This window comes from Lissotriton vulgaris, chromosome 8, assembly GCF_964263255.1.
Source record: "Lissotriton vulgaris chromosome 8, aLisVul1.2, whole genome shotgun sequence".
NCBI lineage: Eukaryota > Metazoa > Chordata > Amphibia > Caudata > Salamandridae > Lissotriton > Lissotriton vulgaris.
The window spans coordinates 13574508-13586533 of record NC_141696.1 but is presented as its reverse complement, the minus strand read 5'-3'; the positions used below and the strand labels follow the sequence as shown (position 1 = coordinate 13586533).

Sequence of the window (12026 nt, the reverse complement as noted above, 5' to 3'; positions counted from 1 at the left end):
AAGTAAAATGAACCAATGAAAAGTTTTATAAACAAGTCACATGACCTGTTATGCGGCATAGGGCTATAAAAAGCGTAGAAAATCCGTTGGCACGTGAGGCGGCGTCAGTAGCGGTCCGATGTGCGAATAGGCCGAAGGCAGCACAACGCGCCGAGATCCGGATGGCACCGAGGTGGTGTCCAGCAAGTTGCCGCACTGGTGTGGCCATCCTACAATGCTGCGCCGAAAGTCAGCGTGGGGCGCCCCGTTGGCCTGTGAGGTCGCGTCAGTCAGTGGGGGCTGTGCGTCTCCCCCAAGATGGAGGCTCCTCGGCTGCAGTGGGGCGCCCCTTAGCGTTTCACTCGCCGTCCAACTGAGTTGCGTCCGCACTTGCGGCTACAGTAGGCCAAAGGCAGCACAGCGCGCCGAGATCTGGATGGCACAGAGGTGGTGTCCAGCAAGTTGCCGCACTGGTGTGGCCATCCTACAATGCTGCGCCGAAAGTCAGCGTGGGGCGCCCCGTTGGCCTGTGAGGTCGCGTCAGTCAGTGGGGGCTGTGCGTCTCCCCCAAGATGGAGGCTCCTCGGCTGCAGTGGGGCGCCCCTTAGCGTTTCACTCGCCATCCAACTGAGTTGTGTCCGCACTTGCGGCTACAGTAGGCCGAAGGCAGCACAGCGCGCCGAGATCTGGATGGCACCGAGGTGGTGTCCAGCAAGTTGCCGCACTGGTGTGGCCATCCTACAATGCTGCGCCGAAAGTCGGCGTGGGGCGCCCCGTTGGCCTGTGAGGTCGCGTCAGTCAGTGGGGGCTGTTTGAGGATCTGACTGCATTGGTGATGCTGTGCGTCGCCCCCAAAATGGAGGCTCCTCGGTTGCAGTGGGGCGCCCCTTGGTGTTTCACTCGCTATCCAGTTGAGTTGCGTCCGCACTTGCGGCTACATTAGGCCGAAGGCAGTATAACGCGCCGAGATCTGGATGGCACCGAGGTGGTGTTTAGCAAGTTGCTGCTCTGGTGTGGCCATCCTACAATGCTGCGCCGAAAGTCGGCGTGGGGTGCCCCGTTGGCCTGTGAGATGGTGTCAGTAGCGGACCGATGTGTGAATAGGCCGGAACCAGCACAAGGCGCCAAGATCCGGATGGCACCGAGGTGGTGTCATAGTTGAGAGTTCTGAGCAGTGCTTGTAACACTGTCTAAAGCTTATTTGCACCTGCTGCAGCTTCACTATCGCCCTGGTGTGGCCAAAGATCGCCCATGACATATGCGGCCGGCTCCCGGGGTCTGGCGGAACTTTTTTCCTTTTCCTTTCTGCATCTTGTCCCACAATCCGTTTGACCTGAAGACACGACCAGGTCCCTGAATGTGTGCAGGGGGACCCTATTGATTGAATCAAAATGGCGGCTTCACACAAAGCTGACTCAAGCGTTGCTGCTGATGCTATACAGATACAAATTTATTTACAGTTTGTACATTCTTCAGGATTTTTCCATCCAAGGCTGGTTGAGAGTTTGTAGAACAATGGCTTCAGATTTTCAACATACTACTCTTCAACATTCTTCCTAAATGTAACAATGTGAGACTCACTAGGAGAACGCCTGTTTATCTTTCCTTTGAAAATGCTGCCAACAATATTTTCTGAATGGAAGACACCATCTTGTAGCATAAAGGGCTGCGTCAAGGGTGGTATTGCCCAAAATGGCGCCGGTATAAATGGAACTCGTAACTTCTTGTTGTGTACTGGTTGCACAACCTTGATATCATGAGATACGTATGCAGTTTTGAAGCACCTGGCGGGCGGGGACGAGAATTGATTGAATATTTCGACATCCCTATTGATATTAAGTTCTGATGTGTTATTGATTACTGTACTTTTGAAAGTTCGAATTAACGTCACCCATGGTACTTGCCCGCAAATGTATATCTAGATAATTTTATTGTAAGTGGCCCTGTCGTATTTTAATTACAAAATGTACGTCCACCGATTCCGCAACTGTTAGACACCTTAGTTCTTGCAACCTAATGGCCCGCTCTTTGCGTTCCTCTACAGTGTAAATGTCTCCTCATCATATACGATTCCAGTTTGCTCCGTGGCCGGCCCACGTGGTTATAGGCCCGTATTTGTATACTGACATTTTCACAATAAAGGTTTTTAAAACAAAACATGGTAGTAGTATTTACATTGGTAAAGTTTTTAATTTTAGTCACTGTTTTCGAATCAGTAAAAGGCAAGTGAAATAAAGGAGTCCAATTACATGACGGATAAAAGGTATAATACGCAGGAACGTAGTAAAGATAAATGGTCAAGGGCAGTTGTGTTTTCCACTCTTGCAACATAAAGTGATCGATAAGAATCTGATATTCAGGCGTATCGGCGACTAAGACAGCAGGCCGAGCCTCTTTTACTCAACGGCTCCGTCATGGGACGAAGAAACGCCCTTTTTCTCGAAAAAGGAATATATTAAAGTACATTAGCCTGGAACATTATAACATATATGTTTAAGAAAAAATAATGTTCGAAACCAATAAAAAGCGTAATTTTTAGGTCATATGACCAAGCCTTTCATCATTAAAATAACAAAAGTAAAATGAACCAATGAAAAGTTTTATTAACAAGTCACATGACCTGTTATGCCTACGTTACGCGCTGCGGGCCGCGCCCCGGATCGCTTCCGGGAAGCTGCGCTTCGCGCACCGGAGCACTTCCGGGTGCGCTAACGCGGCGTGTCATATAACGCATTACGCGACAACGTAGGTCCAGAATATAGTCAAAATGTCTCCACCAACCAGCGTTCGGAACACAACCCCTTTCAGCAGTCTAAAAAGTTCTGTTAAATTACAACAGAAGGGACAGGCAACAAGAACCATCAGTCAAAGAGGGGAGGGCAAGTTCTTCTCTACCGGGTCACGTTGGGGCACTACCGGAACTGATCGAATTGGTAGTCTACAGTGTTTCTGGATGTTTCAGACTGAAGCTGGCGTCAGCATGAGAGCACCACCATCTCGTAGCTTAGTCGTGGCCATTCCACGAGCAATCATGGCAGCCGCTCCCCACCAGAAGCCTGCGGGAGTCGGGGGCCCCCAAGACTTTTGTAGAATCTTCAAGGCTGAGGGGACGCTTTCGAGAATGGGACCCAAGCCCTAGCAGACAAGCGTCCGAGTTCCAAGGTGTCCCAGGGCCATTTTAGTGGACCACGCCCAAATCTGAAGAGCCGGCCGCCATTTTGAGAGTCCTGTGGCAGCCGCCTATCGCTGCATCGCAAGAGCGGGAGCAACTCAACTACATGGTGAGTGAGACGCTGTAGTCGCAAGAGCGGGCGGTAAACAGCTGAATGGCGGAAGAGGCACAGTGTAGCAAAAGCGGGCGGAATGGCAACTGAAACGGTAAAGGGGCGCCCCACTACAGCGTGTCTTCAGGTCAAACGGATTGTGGGACAAGGTCCAGAATGGAAGAGTCATCAAAAGGCAAAAAGTTCCGCCGGACCCCGGGAGCCGGCCGCCTATGTCGGGGGCGATCTCAGGCCACACCAGGGCAACACGACTTGGGGAGGGGGCAGGAGCCAAGCGCCCCCTCCCAGTCCGCGCCATCTCACCACCCCTCGGGGGCCTCCGTCAAGCGGTTTAGGGAGGCACCGCATCACATTGTTTTCCAATGCAGTCAGGTCCACAAACGGCCCTCACTTACTTTGAGAATAGTGAAGCTGCAGCAGGTGCAAATAAGCTTCAGACAGTGTTACAAGCGCTGCTCAGAACTCTGAACTATGGCACCCAACATCCAGGACTTATGCCATTTGAGCATGGCAGTGACATTGAAGCAACTCAAGGACCAAAACCATGAACGTACACTCACGTATGAAAATCTTACTTGGGGAGGGGGCAGGAGCCAAGCGCCCCCTCCCAGTCCGCGCCACTACACCGTATGTTGAAAATCTGAAGCCATCGTTCTACAAACTCTCAACCAGCCTTGGATGGAAAAATCTTGAAGAATGTACAAACTGAAAACCAGTTTTTGTCTGCATAGCATCAGCAGCAACGCTTGTTATCAGAGTGCATGAGTTTCATGTTCGATCGATTGAGCTAGCCGGATCGGGCAACAAAAAGTATAAAATAGTTATGTAAATAGTTATTTAATAAAATGTTTTACCCTGTTACTTTGCTGGTGTGTTGTATATATTTATAATATTTGCATAGGGTTTGTCGTTATTTTGGGTGGGGTGGGGTGGGCGGCAGAGTCGAGCTGTCTTGCAGCCATCATGGTGTGGAGCTAAGTTCATCTCACTAGTTTCGTACTTCTCATGAGGGGTTGTTCTTAATGTTTCTATTTTAGCGAGGTCAAAATCAGATCCCATTAGTGGCCTACTGATTTTGCTCGATTCCTTTTGTTTTTTTAAACGATTTTTCACTATCTGCAAAGACTAAACAGAGTATTGCGACTCTGTGCTTATTTGTAAATACAGAATAAACCAAAGAGAACCAATTCAAAAATATTAAATGCTTGGATAACAATCAATCAAATGGAGAGAGAAGCAGGCACGACGGATTACAACGGGGGCAAAGGCCTGCGTTAACTACCCTTCACTATCTGCAAAGAGAGAGTACTCCTAAGAGAAAAGAGGGGGGGGGGGGCAGCGTTCAAAGCACATCAGCGTGCATAAACACGAAAATGTTTTTACCTATCATGTACTTGACATTTGACAGCATTTGATATTTGCTATTAAAAAAACATTGAAATTCACTGAAAAAACCATAGGTTATAGACCATATATAGTTAGGAATTAGCATTTACAAAACCTTGAAAATTCACTGAAAAAAACCATAGGTTATAGACCATATATAGTTAGGGATTAGCATTTACAAAACCTTATTTTACTCGCATAAAACCATTGTAATTCGCATATATAGTTAGTTGCGCTAACTATATATCGCGCACCCGCAATCCACTGCTGATGATGTCACATATTACATCATTCATGACATGGTCAGTGACATCACTGATGACATCTCAAATGACATAATTGATGACATCACTGATGACATCTCAAATGACATCACTGATGACATCACTGATGACATCACTGATGACATCTCAAATGATATCACTGATAACATCACTGATGACATCTCATTTGACATTACTGATCACATCAATGATGACATCATTCATGTGATAATACGATGAACCTATTCAGACTCTAATATAACCTTAGATACACTCAGTGTAAACAGACACTCACAGACTATCACTCATCCATGGAGTTACTCACACACCTAGTCAGTCATGCAAAGAATAAATCACATCTCCATTTCCTCAACTATACAGTTATACACACCTTACTTATTCAAACATATACTAACACATATTTACTCTCTTATCCAATCCCTGATACAAGTTCACAATGATCCATACAGCCACTCACATATTCACTGGCTCTTATGCACAGTTTTTTATATACTTCAACTCTCACATGTACTGTGTTTTACATATGTACTTACTTTGACATGTAGCACTGAGATATCCATTCACTCACCAATACACTCATGCACACAGTCAACCGCTCATACAGCTGTTTCCACATGCATTTTTGAACCCATAGATCTAGTGAATCAACTGCTCACACATCTATGCACAGAGTCATACACCTCCCAGCCACCCACACACACACTCAGTCTCCCATACAAATACTTGGGCAACCAACCAATAACCCATATAGTTACTCATTTAGCTCCTGATCAACACATGCAGCAGTGTACAGAACAACAGACATAATGATGCACACATTAAGACAGTTTAGTCACTAACCCATGCACTCAGTGAGACACATTTAATCACTCACTCATACAGTCAGTCATGCACCTACTAAATCCTTCATCCAGACACTTATACATCCACTCATTCTTCAATATGTAAGACAAATTTTAACTTTACAGAAACAGACAGCCACTGGATGTTGTCATCAGTGATGTCATCAGTGATGTCACTGACCATGTCATGAATGATGTAATATGTGACATCATCAGCAGTGGATTGCGGGTGCGCCATAATAGTTAGCGCAACTAACTATATATGCGAATTTCAATGGTTTTATGCGAGTAAAATAAGGTTTTGTAAATGCTAATCCCTAACTATATATGGTCTATAACCTATGGTTTTTTCAGTGAATTTTCAAGGTTTTGTAAATGCTAAATCCTAACTAAATATGGTCTATAACCTATGTTTTTTTCAGTGAATATATATAAATGTATATGTCTCATTTTGTGTGATCCTGCGATCGGTGTTCCAACTGCCTAAAAACTCTTGTTACAAACCACAGGAAGTGTATTTCCTGCCTGGCTCAACGCCCAGAATCTGTGGTCAACAAGACTGCTACTTCCAACGGCAGCCCCAGAGACAGCCTATTAACTCTTTTCTTACCTCATAGCTTCTAAAAACATGTGCTGTTTTTAATTGTACGCTATGCTGACCAGAATATTTAATATCACATGTCTTTTCTTTTTTTTTTTTTTAAAGTACACCTTCACCCAGAGTGGTAATTTGGCGCTAGATACCAGATCCTTATAGTTCCTTAAAACTCAATGGTACTCCTTTCATACACCTTGGAAGATCAGTAAACCTAATTGCATATGAACCTGTGACTATCCAGCCAAACACAGGCTTGCGTTCTCTGTATGTCATGCACGTTGTGTAAACGCCGTCCACAATTTCAAAACCCTAATTTTGTAATAGCAAACATCAACTGTGAGTGCTCTCTTCCGACACACTCCCAGATTAGTGCTGCATTCGGGCCATAAGCCTGTGCCCGCCTTAGCTGCTGCGAAATTCAGATGCAGGTAGGAATGAATTATTCTGTACTTAGCATCTTAGGGCTGCAGTATTTTGTTTAAACTTAGTATTGTTAATCTAGCTGAAAAGGTAGGCCTTTGCATTTTGTACATTGAAATATGGATGCCAATAGACATTCATCAGGTCTATAATGAAAAATTATTTTATGAATTATAATTGGTCATCTAAATAGAGGGATATTCATATGCATTTGAAACTGAAAGTATTTTCTTTTTTGCCAAGAAACTATGGCCCGGATGTAGGTCGCCAAATACCGGTCGGTAACGGCCGATTTTGGCCGTTACCGACCGGTATTTGGGATTTGACATGTAGGTGGCCTTATATTTACAGAATCGGTATATTTACCGACTCGGTAAATTTACCGATTCTGTAAAATACTGAATCGGTCAATTTACCGAATTGGTAAATCCAGATGTAGCTGGCACTGAAAACAGTGCCACAGGCCATTACCGATTCGTTATTTACCATGTAATACTATTGCATGGTAAATAACGAATTCCTGTGTACATGCACATCTGTGCATGTACACCTGTGCCATGTGACACACATAGATACCGTTAGGGGGACACATACATGCCCCCTTAGGGCATGTATGTGTGCCACATGGCACACAAGCCAAAATCAGGGGTGCAACAGGGTGACACCCTGTCCCCCTTGTAAATTCGGTAATTTTACCGAATCGGTATTTACTGATTCGGTAATTGACATTGGTTCCTATGGCCTCAAGGCCCATAGGAATCAATGGCAATTACCGAATCGGTAAATACCGATTCGGTAATTACAGAATGTTACAGATTCGGTAAAAAAATCGGTAAAAATACCTACATAGCATTTACCGATTTGTAAATACCGAATCGGTAAAATTCGGTATTTACGAATCGGTAAATGCCATTTACCTACATCTGGCCCTATATTACTTATAATGATGGCATTTTTTTGTCTTTTAACATTGTGGGCCATAGAACATTATTTTGTAAATATCTATTTTCAATAAGGAAGAGGATATTGCTACCAGCAAGGCACTTTACTCATTTTTACAATCTTTGTTCATTGCTCTATTGTTGTCAATCTAGATGTTGTGGGGCATGTTGAATAGAATGTGGATCCAAAAATATCAAAGGGAAAAGCTGCATTTTACCCTGTATTACATCTTCTACCATTGGGCTCTGGGTGGTCAGGGATGGCAGTCCTTGACCTCAAATTATTATGCCATTTTTTTCTTTTGCGTCGCTGGCCTATCATTTGTTGCTGGGCCAAGTCTAGGGTGTAATAGCAACCAGAAAACATAAAAAAGGTTGCTGTGTGATGTGGTCAATTAATGTCTGCAAAATCCTTCCTCCCCCTCTTCCTACCACTTGACTCAATATTCAAGTGGGAGGATCCTTTATCAAGTGGTCAAGTACGCCAGAAATTTTAAGGTGAGAAGCGTGGGGTGTGGCAGTCAAGATACAGAATGAACTTCAATCAGGGTGTAATGAGTTAAACAAGGGAGAACAAGGGAGCCTATTTAAAACCGTGCTCAAAAGACGTAATTAAGAGCCTTGAAGGCAGCTACTTGGTAGCCAGACACAGTATATACTCAGCTACAGTGGGTGTGCTTGGCACGTACCCAGATGCTCCTGCTGATCACTTCTCACTGCAGTGCATAAGAGAGATGTAACCCTATATATAAGATCTCGCTACACAGGAGTGAAAGCCTGTGGTGTCCCTGTGAGCAGAAGAGCTGAGAAAGGCCCATAAGCCAAGCAAGAGAGGTAGAGAGACGCTACATGTAAACCGACAGAAGGAGAGGTAGCTGCTGAAAAAGGAGAAGAGCAGAGGGCACTTTCTACAATGTGGAGAGAGAAATCGAAAGGCGTCGGACGCTGCCAGGCCCGAGAGAGGAAACCACAAAGTGACGTGATGAAGGGGAAATATGGTGACTGTCGTTATCTGACTGACAGGTGCAGCTAACATGGCAACTTATTATTTTAGAATGACTATTTAAAGGTACAATAGAAATCAGTCAGAAATTCCCAAATGCGGAAATTTTAACCATGCACGAATTTACAACTTCAAAGTACATTTAGATGCACTGAAATGGTGACATTTCACTGTCCTGGGACACTTCATCAAGGCATTCTAATTGGAGGGGGTGCTTTTGCAAATCCAGGACAAAATAGATGTACAAATGATAGAGAAAAATACCTCTCTCATTCATATGGTAGAAGAACCCTTTTCAACATTCAATAATGAGCATTGGCGAAGTCCTGGCATTTAAAGGCACATTTCTGGAGTGCAAATCAAACTCATGCAAATGCAAAGAATAATATTTTAAATCAATGGAAATACTTTAAAAATGTGATCTACAATGAAAAACACACTACATGCTCATGTCAACCACCACTGTCTTGTAATTGCAACAAGCCTCTCCAACCAGTATCTCCTGAGCTACTGGTAGCTTTCCAGTATGTAGCTCATTTTACGAAATTATAACCTATTGGTGCTTAGTTGAATTAATGTATGTATATCAATGTTGAAAAGCATGTATTTGATGTAAAAAATGAGTATTTTCAAAACGCGTAAGGCGATATTTGAAGGAACAATTGTTGAATTTGCCTATATATGTAAATCTTATTTTTGACTAATAAATCATGCAGCATCGGGAGCCTTATTCCTCATATTGTTTCCTTGGTGCATTTTAAACTTTTTTTACCTAGAAGCATTCCATGTTAAACCCCCCCCCCCAGTTAAATGTCTAAATGCCAGATAATCTTTTTAATGGGGGGTCTTTGGTGTGAACCACACTCTGCCAATGCTCTTCTTTCTTAGTGGCTGTAGTTGAGATCTGGTATAGGTCCCTCTCCTATACCCTTAATTACACAGAGGTATATACCGTCTTGTAATTCTTGATCCTGTGCAGGGGCCCAACCAGGGTAGTGGAGCTGGCCGCCACAACTGGCATAGGCAATCTTGTTCAAAAGCTTGATAGAACTATCAGTCTTTCCCAACTTCTAAATATTTTTTTTTTAAAGATAAAATGTGTGTAAAAGTCAGTAGGTATTTTATATACAGTAGAACTCAGTATCCTATTTATAGGGACACTAGTATGTATGTTGTTCCCTGTGAGCTAGGAGAAATGCTATTTCCTTGCACGGAGGGTGGGTGTGCCCTTCCTATGTATCTCTACCTTAGACGTTGGGAAAGTTGGGGAATCGATCTAGTGTTCATTTCTCAAACACTGCCTGAAGCGTCTGCATGGGGCTTTTTGTCTTGGTGGTGACGAATGGGTGGACTTACAACAGACTGCATAGAATCTGATGAATCTGATGAGTCTTCCTCATCAGTGATGATAATGGGTGATGAGCGGTCTGAGACACCGGAATGAATCGAATGAGCAGAGTGGGACGTGTATAGGGAGTCAGAGCTAGACGAGTTGTCAGAGTGGCAGAATAATGTATGTGTGGCGGCAAATACGTCAGTCATGGAGAGTGTAGAGATGTGAACCTGGGTGTTGGGAGTGAAGATGAACCCCAGAAGGTCCCAAGTGCTGGTTAGGCTCTCTCTCGGCGCTCGATGTCAAGGCTCGTTACCGTGTTAAAAGTGGTGTTATGGACTGAGATAGGGACGTCATGCACCTGATGGATAGAGCAATTGATAGTACATGGGGTGGTGTTGGACATCACGTTGGGCGCCAGCTGAGAGAGGGGGAACTGGGGACCCTTCCAAGCCCCCATTAAGGGTGTGGTCACGTTTCACTGTGATCAGGAGTATCGTCTCAATATTGCACTGAGAAAGAAGGAACAATAATATGAGGTGACAACTTTTCACATTGGAGTGGCACTTTATTACACAAAAACACAAGTATTTCAATAAAACGCATTGCTAGTGAACACTCTTAAGAAAACCTGGCTTCACTCTGCCAGGAGTACATGCTAAATAGAAATCGCTTCTAAAATGCTGCGAGGCAAGCTGAAATGAGTAACTCTTAAAAATGCATAACGGAAAACTGCAAGAGATCCAAAGACATGGAGTACATTTGTTATGAAATCATAGTGCCTAGAATCAAGCCTTTCTGATGAGAACTATAAGGCAAACTGGAGTTAGGATCCATTAAAAATCACATTTAAATCAGCTAGAGACTCAGAAAGACACACAATACATTCTATGAAAATATAGAGAACTTGTTTCAAGCCTTCCTGAAGAGAATAATTCATGCAGGTTCAACATTTTAAAGAGACCCAGAATGCGAGGTGCCAGGATTATTAAAGGGCACAATTGAAATTAATTAGGGACTGAAACACACATTTCTGGAGTGAAGGAGAAACTCAGGCACTGCAAAAATATTTTAAATCTATGGAAATCTTTTCAAAATGCAAACTACACTTGACTGCAATGCTAGTAATGCACATGTTAAGTTAGGAGGAACAACGTTATTGCTTTGCAATTGCAATAATGTTTTAGAATAAGGGCAACGCAGAGGAGAGAGAAAAGGACAATTGTAAAGTGCCAGAAACAATTAGAGCTTCAGCCAAAGATGCTTAGATAGAGGGCTGAAGGAGACCACACAGGCGTCAGTGACCCATGGGGTCACTGCAGCGAGGTAGTCTGGTGAATGGACTGAGGAGCTGATCTTTATAATCTTTCAATGATGAACTATTGACCACATAATGATGACATTATCAGGTGTCTTTGACCTATAGGACATGACACATTTTGGTCCCGTCTGGAAAATATTTAAGAAAACAGAAGTGCCACCCACGCTACAAAAGGTTTCTCAAAAGGTCACAGGATGTTTGACCATGAATCATAATGAAATTGCACATCTATTGACCAGGATTTGCGTCACTTCAGGGAAACTTTTATAAGAAAGAGAAACATTTAGGAAGATATTGGTTGCATGTCTTAGTTACATTAAGGCTAGCAACAGACACAATAATATGAAAGATGACAGATGGCAAGTGGCCCCAACCATCAGGTATTGCGTGATGTCTCTTTTAGCTCGGGAAGTTCCCTGTTCTTGCGGTATTGCTATTCTTGCGTTATCTACGTGGGTGTAAGAGAAGAGGTGCAGATCGAGGAAGTGGGGGCTCCGGGGGAGCTGAGCCTCACTGAGAAGATTTGTATGAGAGAGACATTTTGGGGCCTATTCGTAGAAAAAGAACAGCTGGGACAGTTTGGTCAATTTAACAGATTCCTTTTTTGCTAGCGGGTGGGGGCTTATCAGGGTCTC

At 43.8% G+C, this 12026-nt stretch overlaps 1 protein-coding gene across 2 annotated transcripts in view; it reads left to right on the top strand.

Annotated features, from left to right (window-relative positions):
* Positions 1 to 12026, top strand: part of LOC147693228 (TRPM8 channel-associated factor 2-like) — a 223146-nt gene that overhangs the window by 54863 nt on the left and 156257 nt on the right. The window lies entirely within an intron of this gene.